Raw genomic sequence first — 24,012 nt, 5'->3', positions numbered from 1 at the left:
TTAAAGAATATTTTAAGTTGCCTTTCTTCTAAACATTCCAAAGATAAATAAAAGATATTTTCAGAAGAGAAAGATTATGGGAGGTTACAGTTTCCTTCTTTGTAGTTTTTGCATTTTCCAAAATTTCTGTAACAAACATATATTCTTATATACATAAACATATACTCTTGAATCCAGTATTTCTAAATACATTAATTTTTTTTTTAATCCAAGAGGACAAACCAGTTCAGCAGATCAGACTTTCATGGCAAATGTCTCTTCAGAGTAAAAATAGATTAATGATTTAATATAATAAACACAAACATTATTTAAAACCTCTCAACTTCTAAAATATTCCATCATTTGATGAGGAAAGACATGATCTTCAGTTTCTAGTTTTCTAAAACACTGGGTATTTACCCTAAAGATACAAACGTAGTGATCCGAAGTAAAATAAGACTCAAAAACCATAGTTTATTAATAGTTCCCTAATACTTTCAAGAACAGCACGTGTACCCATCTGAGAATAGTGGACAAGGCCACCAGGTAGAGAAGAAAGAGAGCCTTCCTTTAAAAAAAAAATTATTTAAATTTTAACATATAGTGCAATATTACTTTCAGGTATACAATATAGTGATTCCAGACTTCTATACAACATACAGCACTCATCGCAAGTGCACTCCTTAATCTCTATCTCCTATTTTACCCATCCCCCACCCCCCACCCCCCTGGTAACCAGCAGTTTGTTCCCTATACTTAAAAGTATGCTCTTAGCATTGCCACTCCAGAAAGAGACCTTTTCATTTGTTCTCTAGCAGATTCCTCTAAACAATCTCTCTTCCTCCCTCCATCTTCCCCTTTTTGCTCTGATGTCCCCTTTTCCCTGCTCAACCTGAGTTTGTGGGACCTCTGGTTTGGATTAGGAGATAGGATTCAAATCTCAGCTTGACTGCTAATAAAACTCTGGGCTGCTCCAAAATGAGAGCATTCAATGCCAATACGTTCTCCTATTGCTACATTTGCTAAGCTACCCAAATCCTGGTAGTGAATAATTTGCATTCTGATGGGAATAGAGACTTAGGTTTTCCCAGCCACGAAGGTACGGTTTTCAAATTTTGAGGAATTAGGTAAGATTATACCATGAATGCATGCATAAATATATGTACACCAGGGAGCCATTTAGTAATTTACAAATCATGTAAATTATGTCACACATGAATTATAAATTATGAAATGGTTTCCTGTTAACTGGAGATTTAGCATTGCTCCCAGAAAAACTTACCTTCCTCCAAAGGAATAATTTCCTCCCTGCAGACATCAGATAATGACTTATTATTTGCTACCCACCTGCACATTCAGGACATTTATTTGCATGTTCACTAATGACTCTAGAAGAATTGCTTATGCCCAGCGACAAATATGGAATGAATTAAATAGCAGTTACTGGTTTTGTGGTGTAGCTAAGAGAAATTAAAAACTTTAAAAATATGCCAAGGCAAACTTATTTTCATAAATGCAGAACACTCTGATCTTTGTAGTGGTGGAAATGGCACCTAATAAATTAAAAGAATACTCATAAATCCAGTGAGCTGTTTCAGGATTTGATAATGGTGTTTAGTAAGCAGAAATTGCATTTGATTTAACTTATCTACCCATCACGATGAAGTATGGGGGGTGAATATGAATCTTCATACACAAACAGGTGTGCAAGAAATATGCATTTTGTGCCCAAGGGCAAGAAAAAGCCTGGCTTCCTTTGTGGTACAGGAAAAATAAAAATACAAATTAAGATCTCTGTAAATTATTCTTCACACTTGCCTTCCCAAGTCCAAAGTGATTTTTCAACACCTTTAACTCTGCCGGATTTTACCTGCCAGATTCAACTTAACAGCCCATGGCTGGAAGAGAGAGAGGACTCTTGCAATCATGCATCATCCCTATGCCTGCATAGTGAGGGCATTTTAGGAGAACCATATCTTGAGTGATAACATTTTACATAAAAGTTAATAATTTGTTCAGAAAACACTTATGAGGGGCGCCTGGGTGGCTCAGTGGGTTAAGCCGCTGCCTTCGGCTCAGGTCATGATCTCAGGGTCCTGGGATCGAGTCCTGCGTCAGGCTCTCTGCTCAGCAGGAAGCCCGCTTCCTCCTCCTCTCTCTCTCTGCCTGTCTCTCTGCCTACTTGTGATCTCTCTCTGTCAAATAAATAAATAAAATCTTAAAAAAAAAAAAGAAAGAAAACACTTATGAGCACCTACTGCATGCATATCATGCTCACTACTGGGTAATACTAGTGAACAAGACAGACCTTCTCCCTGCCCTAATGGAGCCAGCACTTTCATGGGGGAGACAGACAATAGACGAGGAAGACAAATATTTAACTTTAAATTGTGCTAAGTGTGGGGGCTGGGAGATACCCAATCCAATGATAGAGGAAAAAACATGATAGGAAATCACTTCACTAAAAGTATTTGGAGAAGGCTACCCTGAAGTGTAGACATTTAAGTGTAGGCATAAAGAATGAGAGGAGCAGCCAAGCCCAGTTTAAAAGGAAGAGCATTTGGAACAAGAGAACAGCTGGTAAAGAGCTGGGTGTGAGTGAACCACTGAGAAAAGACTGGTGCAGTTGAAGAGCAGAGAACAAAGCAAGAGATAGGATGGGAGGAGACTGCAGAGGCAGGCAGAGGTCCACTCACTGGGGCTTTACGAGTAATATTTTGGCTTTTACTTTCAGGAAATGAGAAACTACTGATGTGTTCCAAAGTGGCATGATCTAATCTGTGCTTTTAGAAGTGATCTCTGGTTGCCAGGTGGATAATAGGATGAAGGAAGGCAGGGCACCAGCGGGAACTCAGGGCAGAGCCAGTGGACCAGTGAAGGGACCTCCCCAGCCTGGCCTGGACAGCTGCCTCCATGATGGAAAGAGGGAGACAAATCTGATAAAAAAGCAACAGAAGAATGACAGGACTCGCCTATGAATTGAAGGCAGGAATGAAGGGATGGAGATGAATCCGGGCTTGCTTTTTATGATATACTTTGTAAATTTTGATGACCTCCATAACCCAAAACTGGAAGCAACTCAAACGTTCATCAATAGCAAAATGTAGGTAGGGGTGCCTACCTACCAGGTAGCTCAGCTAGTTAAGCATCAGCCTCTTGATTTCAGCTCAGGTTGTTCTCAGGGTCATGAGTTTGAGTCCCAAGTCCGGCTCTGCAATCTGCAGGAGTCTGCTTGAGATGTTCTCTCCCTCTCCCTCTGTGCCTCCCCACGCCCCCACATGGTCTCTCTCTCTCCCTTTCTAAAATAAATAAATCTTTTAAAAAATAGGAAAATATGTATGCATATGCTCTTATACACAATAGGAAAATAGTATATTTATGCATTAAAATGCTACTCAATGATAAAAAGGAATAAACCTACAGTAAACCCATCAGGGATGAGTCTCAAAACCATTACACTGGTCATAAGAAGGTGGCACAATGAAGCACACATCTCTGAAGTTCTAGAACAAGCAAAACTAACATATGGTGTAGAAATCAGAGAACTGGTGGCTTCTTGGGTATGGATGGGAGAGAAAGAACACACGAAGACTTTCTGGGAGGATGGCATGTTCTGTATCTTGATAGGAGTATGGACTACACAGGTCCCTGCATGCATCAAATTGATGGATGTGTACATTTAATATGTGTGTATTGCACTGTATATAAATGATACCTCAATAAAAAGACATTATTTTAAGAACAACAAATGACAAATGCTTAGTTTTGGTTTTGCAGTGCTAAAGCTTAAAAAACATTCAATAATAATATATCATTTCTCCTGCTTAGCAAGTTAACCTTAACAATGAAGCATGATTAATTAGAACAATAAATTTAAAAAATAATAATTAACCTTGTGCTTTCATACCATTGGTCTGACTTGTTTGCATGATGTGTACAAGACTCATCTGGTCATCTAAATTTTACAAGACTTAGAGATGGCCAGTGAATCACTCAGGACCTCCAGACCTGTCTGAGCCAGACCCACAGGTACTGGTCTACACCAGTTCCATGCAGAACGTGTTGCAGGCAGGAGAATGAATGTCTGGTGCATATCTAATAAGTGAGCTTGGGATAAAGAAGGCTGAAGGGCAATGAGACTCATTTTGATCCCTTTCAGAGGCCCTCAAGCCAGTCCACTGCTTTCTCGTGACCCAAAGACACTCCAGAGTAGCATTCTTTTTTTTTTTTTTTTAAAGTCAAATGATCTTTAATGGAGGAGCAAGGCAGTGCAATGAAGATAACTTTTTCAACAAACATTTCTGAAACAATTGAATATCCACATAGAAAATAATAAAAACAATAATAAAAAAAAACCCTAAAATCTAGACATAGGCCTTAAATCCTTCAAAAGATGAACTCAAAATGAATGAAATATAAATGTAAAGTGGAAAACTATAAGACTCCTAGAAGATCACATAAAGAAAATCTAGAGGACTTAGGGTATAATGATGACTTTTAAATACAATACCAAGTCATGATCCATGAAAGAAATAATTGATAAACAAGACTTCATCAAAATCAAAAATGTCAAGAAAATAGAAATACAAGCTATGGACTGGGAGAAAATATTTGCAAAAGACATGTAAGGAAGGACTGCTATTCAAAATATACATAAAACTCTTAAAACACAACACTAAAAAGTGAACAACTCAGTTCAAATACAGGCAGAAAACTTAACAGACACCTCAGTAAAAAGACATACAGACAAGACATAAACCTATAAAAAATGTTCAACATCATATGCCACCAGAGAATTGCAAATATAAACTACAGTAAGATATCATTAAAGACCTATTAGAATCGCCAAAATCCAGAACTTGACACCAAATGCTAGTGAGTAGCATTCTTTATCCATGCTTCCTTGCCCTCAGTTGGTGAAGGATGGGTATGGACCTTTCTGAGGAATGGGGAAGAATGGTCTGGATTTTTAAGAAGGTAGAGTTGTTGGGAAGAGCTCCAGCAGCAGCAGGCTTGGGGGTGGGATGGCAGGGTGGGGGGAAATTAGCAGTTTTTCATATTGTTACCATTTGGTGGCCCCAGAACATTCAGTACAGTCTGGCCAAGAGTCATGACCTCAGTTGAGCTCTGAGGATATGAGAAGATGTGTGTGCAGTGCCTGGTTTGGAAGGGCACCTGGGAGAGCAGCAGACCCAGACCCACAGGATAACCAACCTCAGGTGGGGAAGCCTCCAAGACCCACATCCTGACTCAGTGTCCTGCCCAAGCTGCTCTGAGGGCTGTTGTCCCAGTCTGACCCCAAGGGATGTATGTGAGCTCCTGCTCCTCTTCCCAAATGGCCAGGATTGACTTACATAAGTGTGTAAGCCTCTACCCTCTGCCCTCCAGATCCAGGAGGTGAGCTCAATGAAATGACTAACTTCCTGCTCACCTTTTAAGGAGAGAGTCACTGTGATGGTATTTGTGTTAACAATAGGGACTGGGAGGTAACATTTGCAAGCACTATTACGTCAAAGGAGTGAAGATGATAGTTCTTGCTTGAACTGCTCAAATTCTTTTTAGCTGCATTACAAACACTATGTCCAGTTGTTCAGGGAAAGAAAGACCAGAAGGCATGATATAAATAAAGGCATTCTTCTAGAAGGCTCTTGGAGTCAATACCTGTAGATGTTCTACCTTTTTCCCCTGGACCTTCACGTCTCAGTGTGGCAACCACTTTCTGTTGCAAACACATGCAGCATCTGGCCTGAGGGCCATTTCAGGCTGCAGCAGCTCATGGGACCACATAGGGCAGGCCCAAGTGCAGCAAGGAATGATGGGAGTTGATGGACAAATACTCCAAATTTCCTACTCCTTAGTGAAACAATTCTAAGAAATATTCTACCTGCTCTCCCAAAAGTACCAGCAGGATGGAGCCCCAGTGTTTCACAGTGGTCACCTGCTTATGGTCACACTATGCTGTTGGCTCTCTCACTTTCCTTCTTCCTTTCCCCACTCTCCTACCAATGTTTCCCAAGGTCACTTCCAAATCAAGGACTGCATTCAATCCTTGTCCCAGAGTTTGTCTCTTGGCAACTTTAACTCAGCTTTAAATCACCAAAATCCATTACTATTACAAAGGCAATCTTTTACCTGTTCTGAACACAATAGAGTACATAATCCAATCAAATTATTAAATAAAGAAAACAGCAAAGGAAAAACAAGAGTAAAATAGTTCAATGAAATCCAGGGTAACATCCATGACCGCCCCCCCAAATTCTACATAAATGTTGATGGTGGATGGACCACAAACTTGGAGCTAAGCTTTATAGGCAGACAAATGCTGTTATGGCATTCCCAATAGCCACAAAATTTAAAAAAAAAATTAAAAGTAGCAGCTAGAAGAAAAACACGTTTTGCTGCCAAGAACTCCTACAAGGAGTTTCTCTTGCTTTGCCCCATAAAAGAGTGTCTGTGTGAACAGTACACAGGGTCTTCACCAACACACAGAAGCACAGCTGTGTCCGCCAGCTATCCTCAACGAGCCCAAATCAAGATGCAATCCAGTGCACACAGGCCAAAGCAAGGAAGTCTCCATGTGTCACTGTCTCATGATGGCCCAAGCTAGGGGAGGTTTTAGTCAATCAGAAGTGGTGATTTTCAAACAGAGTTCCTTTTTGTCACTTGGAGAGGCCATTGTGTGTCTGACACTCAAAATATTTCTGTTTCAACAGCTCCTTTTCTTTATATTAGGCTTGATACAACATCCCATTTGAAGAAGGGATTGTGTCCATTTAAAAAGTGTGAAAATGACAAATATGTAGAAAGCCCTCCTTCTCCTCAAACTAGCTTTGAGTGAGATTACACAGCACAGGTTGGGACTCTTCTCTCTGGGAAGCACCTGGAGAAACCGCCTCAGAACACAGAGAACCAGCTCCAGCCATTCCCTGAGCCATGTTGGCCAGTGGCCTGAAACCAGAGTCCTATCCCAGGATCCTGCCAAAGAGAACAGCTCCCTCCACACACCTGGGCACTGCTGTTTCTAACAGGCAATAAGATTCCTGGATTCATCCTCAGAGTCACTAAAAACATGCTCTGAAGATGATTCCTTCTGAGGGGACAAACTTTATGAGGAACAACAAGGCCAGCAGAACCCACCCTGCATCACATGACTGTACTGCTTGATCATGGCTCAGATGGGAAACTCTCCAGACACCTGTGTTCCCTGGAGCTCTGAACACCTCTTCATCCCCTCATGTCACTTCTCTTCTTCTACCTAACCTCCCTGAACTCTCCAGAAGCTCCTCGCTCAGGCAAACAACCCCCGTCATCCATGGCCCTCCACTGAGCATGCCTTCCTGCCTCAGTTGAAACCTGACTCTCGCTTGCAGGTGAACTTCCCCCTGGAGCCCATCTGAGGGTCTGCTGCTAAGTCTCCACATGTCTCATCTATCTCAGCATCTCAGCATCAGAAAGTTAGATCAACCACTTCTTTATCCATATTGTCATACCCAAGTCTTGTCCTTTCCTCTTTGCCCAAAAACTGTTCCTTCCAGACTTACTCCATCCAATCGACAGCCCTGGAAGTGCCTCAGCTGTATGTGTTCAGCCTACTGTGGTAGTTTCTTTCTTTCTTTTTATTTTTTTTTTTAAATATTTTATTTATTTATTTATTTATTTATTTGGCAGAAAGAGACATAGCGAGAGAGGGAACACAAGCAAAGGGAGTGGAAGAGGGAGAAGCAGGCTTCCCACTGAGCAGGCAGCCTGAAGTGGAGCTCGATCCCAGGACCCCAGGATCATGGCCTAAGCTGAAGGCAGCCGTTTAACAATTTGAACCACCCAGGCACCCTGACTGTAGTGGTTTCCGTACAAGCTGGAGATTTCCTGACTCTTTCCTGAAGATGAATTCTTGCCAATGGAGCCCCTTGGTTATATGCAGAACAGTAGCTGACCAGTTGACTCCCCACAACAACCTTACAGCCAGTACTGAGTGAGAGCTGGGGGTCCCTCACCACTCAGTGAGCTAGTTCTCAGACATACTGTACACAGTCCCAGAAGGTCTCCAAGGGGACTGAGTCCCAGTTGCCCTCACAGCAGCCCATTCATTAGTGGACTTTTCATTGGCTTTTCTTCCTTCTTTCCTTGCCTTCTCTTCTTTCTCTCTGTGCCCCAAGGATCATCTCCCAAATAAACCTCCTGCACCCAGGTCCTTGTCTTCTAGGCAATGGCAAAATGAGGCATGGCTTCCAAGCCTACAGTATTACTCTTAAGGCTTATTCATGCCCCCATGAAGAACTCTGCATTGAACCTTCTGTCCTTCCTTCAGCCCAATGCCAGCCAGTCCTTGGTGACACATGTCTCTGGGCCCATGAGTCGTACTTCTCACCCTCAAGTCCTGAGCTGCCCACCTCCAGTAACCTCCCTCTCCATCCTACTTCGGTGATGCTCTCTCTTGTCATCCCTAGCACTGATGAAATTTACATTCATACTTCCTCTTTCATCAGAACATTCTTCTCTCCCTCTGTCACACCCACTTCACTTTTCTTCCTCTTCACTGAGATTTCCACTTCTTTACCCCCAGCCAGTACTTCCCCAGTGCCATGGAGAGCACACAGTCTTCCCTCCAACTCCCTCACAGTCACTCCTGAACAACCAAACAATGTATTTTTAAAAAAATCAAAAGATAACTCAAAAAATGTCTTGGGGCTCCTGGCTGGATTAGCATATAACTTTTGATCTTAGGGTTGTAAGTTCGAGCCCCATGTTGGATGCAGAGAAATACTTACAAAAATTGAAAATCTTTTAAAAAAAAATACCTTGAGTCAAACAAAAATGGAAACAAATACCAAAACTTATGCAATGCAGCAAAAGCAGTTCTAAGAGGGAAGTTCACAGCTATAAACACATACATCAAGAAAAAAGAAAAATCTCAAACAACTTAATTTTATACCTCAAAGAACTAGGAAAAGAAGAATAAGCTAAGGCCATGGTTAGCAGAAGGAAGGAAATAAAATGATTGGAGCAGAAATAAATTAAATAGAGAACAGGAAATCAGTACTAAAGATTAATAACACTAGAGTTGGTTCTTTGAAAGAGTGAACAAAATTGAAAATCCTTTAACTAGACTAAACAAGAAAAAAAGAGAGAACCCCAATTTCAAATACATATAAATGAAGGTAGAAACTTTACAACTTATACCACAGAAATACAAAGGATCATAAGAGGCTAGTATGAATATCAAGAAATTGGACAATCTATAAGAAGTGGATAAATTCCTAGAAAATTACAATCTGGTAACACTGAATCATGAAGAAATAGAAAACCAAACAGACCAATTATGAGTAAGGAGATTGAATCAATAATCAAAAACTTTCCAATAAAGTAAAGTCCAGGACCAGAAAGTTTCACTGGTGAGTTCTAACAAAAAATATAAAGAAGATCCAATACCACTTCTCAAACTCTTCCAAAAAATCGGGAATACTCCCAGACTCTATTCCTGTCAATCACATCAACTCCCTGGCCTCACTCCCATTTAAGTACTCAGTGAAACCAACTGCTAATCAACCCAACTTCCACCATCTGGGAATTGTCTGTCTCTGCTGACAAAACCATAGCACTTAGCAGGCTGGAACCACTACTAATTTACAGCATCCTACCTCAATTCAGCCCTTGAGACTGCTCAAGGATCCCTTTATCTTTTTTTTTTTAATTGATTCTTTTCCTTTCAATAGTTGGCTAAGTTCAGAACTTCTCTCTGCTCAGTTGTAAAACACCATCACCCACTCTTCCCCTTCAGCAGATAACAACCTCATTGGAGAAAATACCTTCAAATGCAAATTTAACTTCCTATCACAACCAAAGTGTGTCCACAACAACCCCTCTCATCCCGTGCTTTTCACAAATATCTGGTGAGCACCAGTGGGAAACAGGCAGTGTGCCCATCACTGGACTCCCCACAGTTCCATCTCTGGATCCATCTCCCATGCCCTCCCTTCTGACTGCCACAGCACCACCTACCGGACACCTCCACTCAGATGGCCCACATGCACCTTCAACTCAACAGACACAAAGTAAACTACCTCCCACTGAAACTTGACTCCATCTGCTCTAAGGCCAAAACCAGAAACTTGGAAGTACTTTTTGACCTCACTCACCTTCACTTTTCCAGCCCACTCAAACAACATTGTGTCCTGCTGATTGTACCTCCTGAAGAGTCTTGAATCCATTTCTGTCTCCAACATGTCTTACATGTATTACTCTTTCTGTCTCCCAAACTCATCCCCTCCAATCCATCCTCTTTGGGGCACTTGGCATGATTTTTCTAAAACAAAGGAAACTGGTAAGGGGAGGCCTAACAGAGTCTCCTGTGTGGGAAAAGAGGTATCCTAAAGCAGAAAAGAGGGAGAAAAATGGAAGAATTCCCTTCAGATCCACATACAGGATTAGTGTGCACCGAGGTTCTAAGCCATAAAGCATAATTTTACCTGGAAGATTTTCAAAGCAGTGTTTGCACATTGCCCGTCATCACCATTAAACCTTATGAGTAATTTGCTACTGAGTGTTCTGGAAGCATTCATACATGGTCAGAGATGTTGCTACAGTGTAACTGGGGACAAACCACATGTATTTTTAGATTAAGGCAAACTTTAGAGCAAATCTTGCTTGTGCACTTTACTTGCTGAGCCTGATTCCCCAGCTTAAGGAAAATTCTCCCTCACAACATCAGATGAGATAATAAAAGAGAGGTGCCTCATGCAGGACCTGACATCAACTCTAAATAATCAGTAAATACCATCACTGCCCCTCCTCCCTCTGTGATGCTGTTAAAACAATGTAGATTTTATTCATAACCCATTTGACTGCTTTTCCATATGTTTTCTTATGGTTTTATTCACTCTCAAGATCCTTCAACAAAACCAAAGGATACAAATGAAGCTATTCTCATTTTAAAGGAGTGGGTAGTATATGTGTACATACATATATGGTCATATGACTGTACATCTGGTTCCTTGTTATTTTTTTAAATTCCAGATGTGACACATATGCCTACACACACACACACACACAAATTTAATGCACTGATATTCTAGTATCACAAAAGGAATATGTCACCATATGGAACTAGAGAGTCCAATAACTTCCTATACCAGTGTGCCATGATAAGGATGTATTGTCTGTCAAACAGTAGAAGTGTGTGCTAAGATACACATCATTAAATTTACTTAACAAATCAGTGGCAAATACTTCCCAGTTAACTAGCAAGAATGTCAATGGCATTCATTTGTGGTCTGCATTTAAGTGGAGTCCTAGTTGTTCTATTTCCCCATCTGGACCAGCAGAAGGCTGGAATACTGGTCTAAAGTTGGGCATGGGTTATGGTGGATACTGACCCCGTGATGGTTAGTTTTATGTCTCAACTTGGTTAGGCCATAGTATCCAGTTGCTTTGGCCATGAAGGCATTTGTTGTTGTTGCTGCTGCTGCTGTTGTTAAGGTAAAGATTTAAATCAATGGACTTTGAGCACCACCAAAATGTGAATGGACCTCATCTAATCAGTTGAAGGCCCTAAGACCGAAGTTCCCCCAGAACAGGGAAGAATTCTGTCTCCATGCAGATTCAAGCCTGCTAATCCTCTTTGCAAACTTGAGATGCTGGCCTCTACAATAGTATGAGCCAATCTTTAAAATAAATCTCTTTCCATATATATATAATATATATATATGATAAGTATAGATATCTACATATTATATATCATGTTATGAACATCTGAAGGGGGTTGATATTTGCCTTAATGTGCATATAGATGATTGATAAATAGATAAATATCCTGACTAATAGAGACCTTGAAGCTTCAAATTTGGTACTAAGTGTGGACTTGAGATATGGAAGAGTGAAAGTCAGGGAGGCAACCTAACCAAGATATCAGTAGGAAGGAGCAGGAAGAAAGAGAGGCAGACAGACAGAGAGCCAGAAACAGACCATATCCAAGGACATAACACTAGGAAAACCAAACCACTTCTTTCCTCCATGAAAATATTTCTCTTACTTAGACAAACTTAAATAATAGGCGAACAAACAGAATAGTGATTCTCTAATTGAATTGGCCAAAAAGGAATATTCAAAATTAAGATGATCTGCCATCTTCAGCCTTTCTTTCAGACTCCCCTTTCTTCCTAAAGATGACTGTGTCCAACAGTCATTACACTTTGTTGTTAAGATCATTTTATGACCTTGGGATAAAGCCAGAAATCATTGAATATCTGAAGAACATTCTCTTTCTAGACCCCAAAAAACAATTACAAAATACATGCTGAAATTCCGCCCAAGACTTTTGTTTCTGCCAATCCTATAGAAACATGGTTGTGTTTACAGGAGTCTTGTTATTCCTTGTGAAGACACCAACTTCATGTGCATACCTCTAGACTCTGCCTTGAGCTCTTGCCCTGAGCCATTCCTAAAACATTATTCTTAGAGAACCGAGGTATACTGAAGGAGATGGGGAGAAACCCCAAAGGTGAGGCTTAGGATTGTTGCATCTACACTTTTGTTTTAACCCTTGCTCCTGACATACTTTTAACACTGTGACTCTTAGCAGACCATCTTGGAAAGATGGCAAAGAGAATCTCTAGTCCCAGGTGACCCCTCAGAACACACACACATGCATATCTGCACACACATGCACAAACACACATGAATATTACCCATCTATCACAATTTCTATACATCCTCTCAGTGAATGCCCATTGGCATCATGCTTTGTCCTCAGAACTATGGGGCAGCTTTCTTGTGATAAAATGAATTGCTTTTGTAGTTCACTCTTAGAGTATTGAGTTATTGGGTATTGTCCCCCTATTCATTATCAATAATTTCTTAGTGTCTCTAAACAGGGGCATGATCTTTGGGGAAGATTATGTCCTTTTACTAGAGGACCTGCCTATCCTCACTATCCCCAACAATTCAAAAGTCTACTTCTGGACTTGTTTTCACTTTCTATCCCCATTTCCAGAAATGCATTAGCCAGGGTTCTGCTGCAATAATGTAATAATTACATTTGCTTACAAAACAAGCATTTAGGGGTACCTGGGTGGCTCAGTGGGATAAGCCGCTGCCTTCGGCTCAGGTCATGATCTCGGGATCCTGGGATCGAGTCCTGCATCGGGCTCTCTACTCAGCAGGGAGCCTGCTTCCTCCTCTCTCTCTCTCTGCCTGCCTCTCTGCCTACTTGTGATCTCTCTCTGTCAAATAAATAAATAAAATCTTTAAAAAAAAAAAAAACACAAAACAAGCAATTATTCCACACGCACAGGTCTGCAGATCAGCTGATCCCAGTTGGATTCCAGGATTTGTTTATGGTTCCAGATTGTCCTATGTGTCTTCATTCCAGGACACAGACTGAAGGAGCAAGAGCTACATGGGGCATGTATTAGCTTCATTGGAAGCTGAAGTTCAAAACGTCGAGCCAAACCATGATAACACATTTAAATCATCTACTCAGACACAACTCAAGCAAATTCTGCCTTCATTTCATGGGAAGAGGAAGTTCTACATGGGAATGAATGTCAGAGATTTGGGTGGGGATGTACCCACTACCCCTCAAGTGAGAGGTACCAGTAAATCTCCAGATAAGGCACATGGATGGAGAACCCTTTGACAAAGAAGAAATGAGAATCCAGAATGATAATCCAATCTACTACAAGGCTAAATTGTTATTGAAACATTTTATTGAATCAACTCTGGACTCTTTTTTTTATTTTTTTAAGTATATTGTTTTCTATATCCTTCTCCATGAGCTCCATGACGACCCACAGGAGAAATGTCTCTGATTTCAGGTCCTGGATAGTTAGACTTCTGGCAAAAGATTGCTTTCATCTATACACACTCAGAAGTCTTTACATCAGATACTTTCAGCTCACCTCCAACAATTGTACATGATGTAGGCTTACCCCTGGTTTCTCCCTTTATTTTCCTTTCAGCCTAATTTCTCACCTTCTTGTCATTCAGTTTGATCTCCATGTCTGTAGGCTATGTCCTTGTGTGTGTATGTATGTTCCTGTGTGTGTGTGTGTGTGTGTGTGTGTGTGTGAACTTATAGTCATTTCTATATCCTTTCTGTGACTAAGTAACACATCTAGGAAATTTAAACAATATAAATGACATGCAGAGAATAAATGAATTTCTCACCACCTTAACAGTTCCCCACCCCAGAGGTAGCCACTGTGTTCAAATTGTGTGACCATGAGTCTTATCTATCAGAAGAATTGTAGTGCAGTTTCTGCCACAAGGAAATCCATGCATCTTAAATTTTGGAAGATACTGCCGATTGCTTTCCAAAAAAGTTTGTACTAGTTTATAGCCCAGTTAGCAGTGTGTGAGAGACACTGTCATCCCAGAACCTTACCAACACTGTGTTTTTTTGTTTTTGTTTTTGTTTTTTATTTTTTTAAAAGATTTTATTTATTTATTTGAGGGAGAATGAGTGAAAGAGAGCATGAGAAAGGAGGAGGTCAGAGGGAGAAGCAGACTCCCCAAGGAGCTGGGAGCCCGATGTGGGACTCCATTCTGGAAGTCCAGGATCATGACCTGAGCCGAAGGCAGTTGCTCAACCAACTGAGCCACACAGGTGCCCCCCAACACTGTGTTTTATCACAGATCTCCCTCAACATGTTTTCAAAGTTTTCATCTTTGCCCACTGATAAGTGAAAACCTTATGTTACTATTTCTCTTTCTGTTCATACCCTTTAGAAATATATTTTTTCTTCTTGATTTATAAGAGCTCTTTATATATTAAAGAAATGAGTTTAGAAAATAGCATGTTAAGCAAAATAAGTCAGTCAGAGAAAGACAATTATATGATCTCTCTGATATGAGGAATTTGAGAGGCAGGACAGCGGGTTGTTGGGGGGTAGGGAAGGAAAAAAATGAAACAAGATATTATCAGGAGGGAGACAAATCATAAGAGACTCTTAATCTCATAAAACAAACTGAGGGCTGCTGGGGGATGGAGGGGGCAGGATAGGGTGGCTGGGTTATGGACATTGGGGAGGGTATGTCCTATGGTGAGTGCTGTGAAATGTGTAAACCTGATGATTCACAGACCTGTAACCCTGAGGAAAATAATACATTATATGTTAATGAAAATTTAAAAATTAAAAAATAAATAAATTAAAATTAAAATTTTAAAAAAGGAAAATAGCGTGTTATTTGAAAAGTAGCAAGCCTTTTTGAAGTTGGATAAATAGCTAGACACATGCAGAGATGAATGGAGTAAGTGAAGAATGACCACTTAAAACACATATTTGGGAAAGTATGAGCTAGTGCTTGGACCTAGCAAGAAATCTTGATTTTCCCATGCTTCTGCCACCGTCCTCACTCCTCACTTTGAAACTGAACATTTTGGTGTTAGGATCTCTCCTGGGCAGGACAGAACTCCTTATTTACTTGGTAGAAATGGGGTAAATGACCTCTCCATGGGAATACACTGTTCCTTTGACAGCTCTCTGGCATAATAGATATTTCTGAGAATTTGTCAAATGCCCTGGATAAATGTTGCATTTTTATACACAAGAGCCTAAGTACACGGACCTCATATTAAGCCAAACCATCATGTTTCCAGGTAACATGTGCATATAATCAGCTTGTGTCACTCGAGCAAGGCCTACCTCAATGTGCTAGCAAGAGAAAGGAGCAAAGTTTTTGAATGTTGGCATACAGATGACAAACACATCTGCCTGCAATCCAAGCCCCAGGCCCATCCAAGTGTTGGTGTGGTCATGGCCAATTCACTTAAAAGCCAATGTTGCCAACCTCACATTAGTAAGAATACAATGTTTCTAGTTCTTCCTCAGTTGCAGTTTGGAGGGGTTTTGTTGTCATTATTATTCAAAAAGAACAGCTCTTTTTTGCTGCGGCACTGATTTGGCTTCTAGACCACAGCTGTCCTGAGGCTGGTCTTCTCAGCAGTGGTTTGCATTTGTGGGAATTCAGAAATCTTCATGCCTCCTCTGTTCTTCCAAAAATCTAAATCATCCTTGATGCTTTAAAATGAAGCAATATCTTCAGAACTAAAAAGGAGCATTCTTGCAATTGTTCTGGTATTTTTAACCATTTGCAAATAAGTTAGGTTTCTTTAAAACACAATGAAACCATCTAGAACTTCAAATATTTGAGTAAATTATGTATGGGCTATTAACAGCATTAAACTCCGCATTCAAATCAATTTCAGTGGATAGAGTTTGGGGCTTGTTTTTGCAGTATAAAAACTGAGTACTTCTGAAAAATTGTGGTAATGCCAAATAACCATATCTCCTGCATTGCCTGCTTTCCAGCCATTCATTTTGCTTTATGTTATTCCTGTATTTACCTATTTGTACATAACTTGCTCAAGAAGAAATGTAAAATTGACATGGTGAAATAGCCATGGCTAGGATTAAAGGTTGTTGCCCATGCATCACTGAATAAGTTTTCCGATCACTTTTTAATTAATGTAATAAACTACTTTTGGGGTTCCTAGAACGACAAGAATTTATTTTAGTAAGTTAAAACTTAACAAGCAGCATTTAAACAATCAAGCAGCATTTCACAGTATCCAAATAGAGTTTGGCCAACATGATGGGAAGAAACTTCCTGTGCCATCCAGTCCATCCTTAAGTAGATACAAAGAGCCCCTCCTGTTGAGTGCAAGATCTACACAGAATTTGGGTTACAAGAGCACTGTGTCTTATCTCGCATTTAGTATTTTACTTAGTAGAAACAAATTGCATTATAGTTCTCACCTACTTAACTCAAAGGGGTATCAGGAAAATAACATAGTATTTAAATTGTTTCAAATAGTAGACTAGGAAAACAAAGTCACTGTCTCTTCTTTGTGATTTGGAAAAATCAGTTAAATCATTTTTTGGAATGTTCTCAATACTTTAAAATAGAATGTATATAGGATACCTTGGTGGCACAGTCAGCTAAGCATCTGACTCGGTTTTAGCTCAGATCATGGTCTCAGGATTATGAGATCGAGCCCCATGTCCAGACCCCACACACTGCACAGAGTTTGCTTAAGACTTTTTCCCTCTCTCTCTGCCCATACCCACCGTGCACTCTCTCTCTCCTTCTCAAATAAATTAATTAATCTTTTAAAAAATCAAATTTATGAAATCATACATACATATGAAGCTCATAAAATTAAATTCAAGAAATATGATTAATTCATGAATTGATATGAATATATGGTTGCGTATGTGTGTGTGTGTGTGTGTATATATATATATATATATATATATGGTCTTCAAAGGCAAACTCTCCTGTATATGCGAATTGTTCACTGCCAACAGAATGGCAACATTTTCTTCCCCTTAACTAAGATTTAAAATTTGACTTCACCTGTCAGAAATTCAATGGCACATGTCATAAATTCACAAAAATCCTCTGAAACTGGTTTTGAAAAAATTCACAAGGTTAAACTAAGAAATGGACTGTTATGGCTAAGAAATATATACATCCAGCATTGCTAAATCTCTGATATCTGATCATTGGAATTTCAGGGTTGAAAGGAATTAGGAGGAGCGCCTAGCTGGCTCTGTCAGTGGAGCATGCGACTACTGGTCTCTGGGTCATGCGTTCAAGCCCCACTTTGGGCATAGAGCTTGCTAGAAAAAAAGAAAAGGAAAGGAAAAAGAAAGAAAGGGGCTTTAGGAGTCATCTTGAGATACACTTTCCTAATGGCGAACAAGTCTATATTCGAAAATTCTGTTTTAAAAAAGAGAATTTAATGTTCAGCCCTTAAAACCCTAAATTCAGAAAGAAGACTTGGACTGTAGTTATTACAGCAGTGACCCATGGCTCAGATGCCACATGACATTTATTTCTGTTTCTCAACTGCTAGTCTGCACGCGTCCAAGGAAACCCAAGCAAGACTGAGCCAGGGCTCTTCCCTTCCCACACATCTCCACCCCCACTTCCTCTGCTTTGTTACTCTTTCCTGCTACCCACTGGGCCCCAGGCTCATGGTATTTCTCCATGCATTCCCTCAGCATCTGATCCTGACCATGTCCCTGTGACCCAGCTGCTGTATAGTTTCTGGTGGTCATCGACTCTCACCCCACCTGCCTGCTATTCTACCCCACCATTTACATGAGCCTGAACCTAGCACTACCTGGCTGTCTCCACCCTCAACAACCCCCAGCCCCCCACACACATTCAATCCACAAGTCTTTGTACCTCCAAAATATTCCCCAATTCCATTGTCCCCTTCCCCATTGTAGCCACCCCTCTGGGCCACTGAAGTCCTGGGTCTGCACTGGGACTGACCATATCTCCTGGGCTCCTCACTTGCAGTCCTGCCTTGGGGGGGGTGGGAGTAGGGACTCAGCAGCCAGCACCATCTTTTTATAACAAACATCACTATCTGGCTCCTCCCCCAACCTCGGCTTAGGCTCCCCTCCAACAGAAGGTGAAATCCCAGCCCCCTCCCCAGGGCCCACCTAGCCCTGCTGGCCTCCCAGTGGCCTCCCTTCTAAGCCCTTCTGTCCACCCGACAGTCTTCCTAAATCCCCAAGTACCACTCGCTGGAGAGCTCCCTGCCGCCACTGGCTTCTGCCAGCCACTTTAGGCAAAAGGAATACAAGTGGCTCCTGGATGAGTCTGCTTGGGCTGCCAGCACAAAGCACCACAGACTATGTAACTGCAAACGAGAGATTTCTTTTCTCTCAGTTTTCAGGATCCCCCTGTCAGCACAGGAGTCAGTCCCCAGGCATCTACTGCTTGTTTCAAGTCCAGGGCACAGTGACTGCCTGCCCTTGCTGCATTTCTCCTGGGAAGACCCAGCCCCCACATCAGACAAACCAGCTGCAGCCTCCGCCCCACCTGCAGCCTGTACCCGGGTCTCCACACATCTCCTGGCCATCCTGGATTTCCTTTGTGTGCCTCACATTCTACTTCCAGATGGATCTATATGGGCTTCACAAGACATTTTTTTTATGCTTTGAACGTGAATTCCTGAAAATACTATCAGTAATAAAGAAATGCTTGGCTATGGGGTAGGGAGAGAGGGCGAGAGGAAGGAAGGAAGGGAGGAAGAGGGAGGAGGGAAGGAAAGAAGAAAAGATGGTGGGAGGGATAGAGGGAAGGAAGGAAGAGGGAAGGAGGGAGGAGGGGAGGCGGAGGGGAAGGGAGGAAGGAAGAGAGAGAGACTGTGTGGCCACAGAGATTTATTTCCTCTCAGTTCTGGAGGCTGGAAGTCCAAGACCAAGTTGCCAGCATGGTCACTTCCTGGTGAGCACTTTCATCCCCCCTTGCACAGGGCCACCTCTTCCCTGTATTTTGCCTGGCAGAGAGCCCTGGTGTCTCTTCCTCTTCCTCTAATGGCACCAATCTCATCATAAAATCTCCATCCTCATGACCTCATTCAAACATAATTATCTCCCAAATGCCCTATTTCCAAATACCACCACTTAGGGGGTTAGGACAGCAACACAAGAATTTGGAAAGGATAAATTCAGTCCTTGGCAGTAGGAAAGACAGAGCTAGAGGATTTTGCACATGAGAGATATGAACAAAATTGGCATAAAACTGTCTCTATAACTTTATTGCTACTTCCCCCAGCTTTGCTTCCCCTGAGCTCCTGAGTCATACGTTTTTAACCAAAATCAGAAAATGCCAGGCCTCTGCTTCCCACATCACTCAAGGTGAGAGCCAACATTCTCACAGGCACTGCACGATTGATAGGCTCACCTCCAGGAACTCATTCCTCAACTCCCCTGCTCAGTCCCACCCCTGATTCTTACCTGGCTTCAGGTTATGAGCTTTTCTGTTCTCTGGCTTCTGGGAAAACAGTGAGCCTGGACTCTCCAAGCCCTTCCTTCCATCCCCATGGGTCTAGCCTCAAAGGCATTTTATCTGCCAGGATCCGCTGGCCAGCATCTGGATAAATCTTTCCTCCTAAAGCCCTCTACATTCCATCTACCTACCCTGTCTCGTCTCTTTCCCTAACATTGCTCACCCCTATCACAGTGTTTATTTAGCTGCTGGTTTGTCTGTTTGTGTTCATCTCTTCTCACCAAAAATGAAGGTCCATGAGGGTGGGATTTTATCAGTTTGAACTGCTGCGTCCCCAGTGCCGGAGTAGGACAGGCCCTCAAGTGAGATTTGTTGACTCAATGAATGAATTCCATTAACAAACTGAAAAACAGATGAAAAGAACTAGAAACTTGGGTCTATCTTTCTCCCCCTTATTATTGACAGGGATTTTTAGTCATCAGGGATGCATCTGACTTGAAGCAAATTCTCAATGCCTTGGGAGTTCATTCAATTGTCCAGAAGAACATTCCACCTGAAATGCCTTTGCTGGTGTTCCATCCAATCAGCCACAAGTAGTACACACAACAGCCACGTTCAAGGTGGGTGGGATGTCATTCCCACGAGTCCCAGGTGTTCCACACATGACACCCTGTGCTTGGGCACCTGGGAATCAGGCATTCTTAGAATACTATCTTGTTCCCAGCCATTATTCTCTTGCTGGTGAAGGCACATCAGAATCCAAGTGAGAATGACATATGACAGCAAGACACGGTGACTTGGAGAGAATAAGATGAATTTATTAATAGAAAAAGTAATCTGAATGTGTGTTTTTATGTCTTTACCAATAAGGCTGTATATTCACAATGTCTGTGTCCTGTGATACTCTGAGTAAAACCACCAGACCAAATGAGACTATGCAATTACCACAAAGATACAGGTTATAATTCTGCTAAGACTTTCTTGATTAGACAGAGTCGCCATTTGTCTACAAGGTACAACTTGCATGCAGGTATGGAGGGTGAATCTAGCAGGCATAGAATCTGATGTTCCACCCATGTCCCCACACCTCCATCACCTCCGGAAGTGCTGCCCATCTTCCAAACACCAGCACTTGCATTTCTCAACCACAGGGGATTCTCTAGCATTTTCCACCATGTGGCAGGCCAGAAGTGTATTTTAGGAATAGCCCTCACAATGACCAGCTGGACTTGGTGTGCAAATACCCCAGCTCCCTGAGGTCTAATTGTGTTCCATACTGTTTCCCAGGGTTCTCCAGATGGATTTAGCCCAGTAGCCCATGGAGACAGATGGACTGGTGATACACCCATTATGCGCTGTGTTCTGAGTCTCACTTCCCTATACTCTTTATTTTATTTTTATTTTATTTTTTTAGTATTCCAAGATTCATTGTTTATGCACCACACCCAGTGCTCCATGCAATACGCACCCTCCTTAGTACCCACCACCACGCTCACCTAACCCCCCTCCCCTCCAAAACCCTCAGTTTGTTTCTCAGAATCCACAATCTCTTATGTTTTTTCTCTCTCCACCCCAATTTGCCCCAGTTCACTTTTCTTTCCTTCTTCTAATGTCCTCCATATTATTCCTTATGCTCCACAAGTAAGTGAAACCATATGATAATTGATTCTCTCTGCTTGACTTATTTCACTCAAGATAATCTCCCCCAGTCCTGTCCATGTTGATACAAATGTTGGGTATTCATTCTTTCTGATAGAGGCATAATATTCCATTGCATATATGGACCATATCTTCTTTATCCATTCGTCTGTTGAAGGGCATCTTGGCTCTTGCCACAGTTTGGCGATTGTGAACATTGCTGCTATGAACATTGGGGGTAATCACTCACTTTCTATACTCTTAACAGAGTTTCCTGAGATCACCTCCTGAATCAACTTTTCTCTCTGCTTCTGGGAGAATGCAAAACAGGAATAGAATTATTGAAACTTGAAGGAAATAGACCACTCATCCCCACCTTATTTTGCAAATGGAGAAACTGAGACTCAAGAGCTAACTATTTCCCCAAGAATGCAATAATTCAACATTCATTCCACCACACCCTCTCTCTCCAGATTTAACCTGGGAATAAGATGAGCAAATATCTTCTTACTATTTCATATCCTAGAATCTGCCACCCTCTGGATACTGTGTTGTAACAATCAGTAGATATTTTATATTCATAGAAACATTTTATTTAAAAATAATTTTATGGGGTGCCTGGGTGGCTCAGTGGGTTAAGCCTTTGGCTCAGGTCATGATCTCAGGGTCCTGGGATCGAGTCCCGCATTGGGCTCTCTGCTCAGCAGGGAGCCTGTTTCCTCCTCTCTCTCTCTCTCTACCTGCCTCTCTGCCTACTTGTGATCTCTTTCTGTCAAATAAATAAATAAAATCTTTAAAAAAAAATTTATGCTTTGACATACTTGAAATTCTTAAGAAAACCCATTTCATCATTACAATAAATGCCAACTTCACACTTTTCAATAAATTCAACACATTTCTTCAGATATAAAAGTAAAATCAACTTGAACTGAAACACATAAACACAGCAGGAGTCTTAGAAGTGTAAATATATAACTAGGTTGTGAGGTTGCCGGTTCAAGGAAGAAAGGCAGTAAGGGAGCCCCCACACAAGGCTGGACCCCCAGCCCTTCTGCAGCAGAGAGAAAGGGCAAGCTGGGGCAAGGAACTGCTGCTAAAACTCTCATTCCAGAATCTCTGCCTCTGGCAGCCGGGTGCATTGCAAAAATCACTTCAGAAGTCAGACAGGAATATTGCTGCCACCAGAAATGAACTGTGTAGAGAGAACTCTTTGGTGACCTGTCATCGATGGGAAGGCACTGCCAGCAGTCAGCCTGAGTGGCTTTGCAGTGGATGAAAAGCCTTCCTTAGCATTCTAATTTATGGTAGGCTATATAGGTTGGGACTCTACTAATGGCTTCCTTGTGTGCAAGGCATTCTCTGTGACTTCAAAGAGTGACCACTGGGTGGAAAGAGAAGATTAGGGAATGAGGACTGCTATCTTGACCAGCACTGAGATTAAGTGGAACCTGGGACTTTAGGAAAGTCAATGAGGACTTTAAATAAAATAAGAAAAGGGAAGAACGTATTTCGTTTTTTGTGAACAGTTGAAATGAGTTGATAATTGTCTTTTTTTTAATGTGCTTTTGATGCTAATTTTTTTAATTTATTTTTTATTATTATGTCCAATTAGCCAGCTTGTAATACATCACTAGTTTTTGATGTAGTGCTCAATGATTCATTGGTTGCGTATAACACCCTGTGCTCATCACCACACAGGCCAATGCTAATTTTTTTGACACTGATTTTTTCATCTGATCCTTCATCCCTTGGTGCTCACTGATCAGGAAGAGAAGAATAACAGGGACAATTCAGACCCCCCCCAAAAAAAAAACACAGCAACTGATCACCTCAAGCACACTTCCATTTGGCTTTGCAATGCAGGGTATGTTCTTTGAAGCTGTGTTAGTAGTTCTAATTTTTCAGATTTTGTTTATCTTAATGCTATTTTTGAGTGTCTACTAGTATCCATTAGCATATCATTGCTTCAGGGGATTCAAATTCTTACAAGACATGGTTCCTGCTCAAGTAGAGAGAGCAAAGATATGAATGTAAGAGATGAGAATTATGTTAGGTGAGGAGACTGTTAAAGATGAGATTTTGGGGGTACCAAGTTCCCCCAAAATGGGATGCTTCACTCTCCATGAGCCAAGTGGTAAGAAGAGCAAAACCTTGGGAGTCAAATATTGGTCTGAGTTGGAACCTCAACTCAGCTGTTAACTTGCCATGGACCCTTGCTCACTGAGTTGCAATGTCATCTGTAAAATGAAATTATCACCTACCTTTAAGAAACGCTTGGAACAGCCAATATTAAATTGATGTAGATTAAGACTTGCTGACTGGGCAGGCACAATTCACCCACATGGAATGGGCAGGTAGCTCTTCAGCCTCCAAGTTCCTACTTGGGTGAGGTGAAAACCGTAAGGTCTCTTGACTGAGGCACAGTTTCAACGCACCTTCATAAAGGAAATAAAGTCACAGAGGTATTCCTTACAGATCCCAGAATGGGGCAGGCGGGGGCACACAGTGAGCCAGGGAATGGCAGTCCTCTCTCCTAGGTCACTAGCAAGCAGGAGATGGAGAAAAGGCAAGCTAGCACCTACTACTTATAGGTGGTTGAGGCAGAGGTCACTAACTTGCTGTGGGCTCAAATTTAAATGATTCTTT

At 41.5% G+C, this 24,012-nt stretch overlaps 1 long non-coding RNA gene across 1 annotated transcript in view; it reads right to left on the bottom strand.

Moving 5' to 3' along the window:
* LOC101681910 overlaps positions 1 to 23,790 on the bottom strand; it is a 48,027-nt gene extending 24,237 nt beyond the window's left edge. Inside the window, exon 1 of the long non-coding RNA XR_001179747.2 lies at positions 23,628 to 23,790. This is a non-coding gene — a long non-coding RNA (uncharacterized LOC101681910). The remainder of the gene's footprint in view (positions 1 to 23,627) is intronic.
* Between the last annotated feature and the right edge of the window lie 222 nt (positions 23,791 to 24,012).

Source organism: Mustela putorius, unplaced genomic scaffold, assembly GCF_011764305.1.
Source record: "Mustela putorius furo isolate JIRA1106 unplaced genomic scaffold, ASM1176430v1.1 tig00000253_pilon_pilon_pilon, whole genome shotgun sequence".
NCBI classification, from domain to species: Eukaryota; Metazoa; Chordata; class Mammalia; order Carnivora; family Mustelidae; genus Mustela; species Mustela putorius.
Note: the sequence above shows the minus strand (reverse complement) of the source record. Positions and strands in the feature narration are given on the sequence as shown.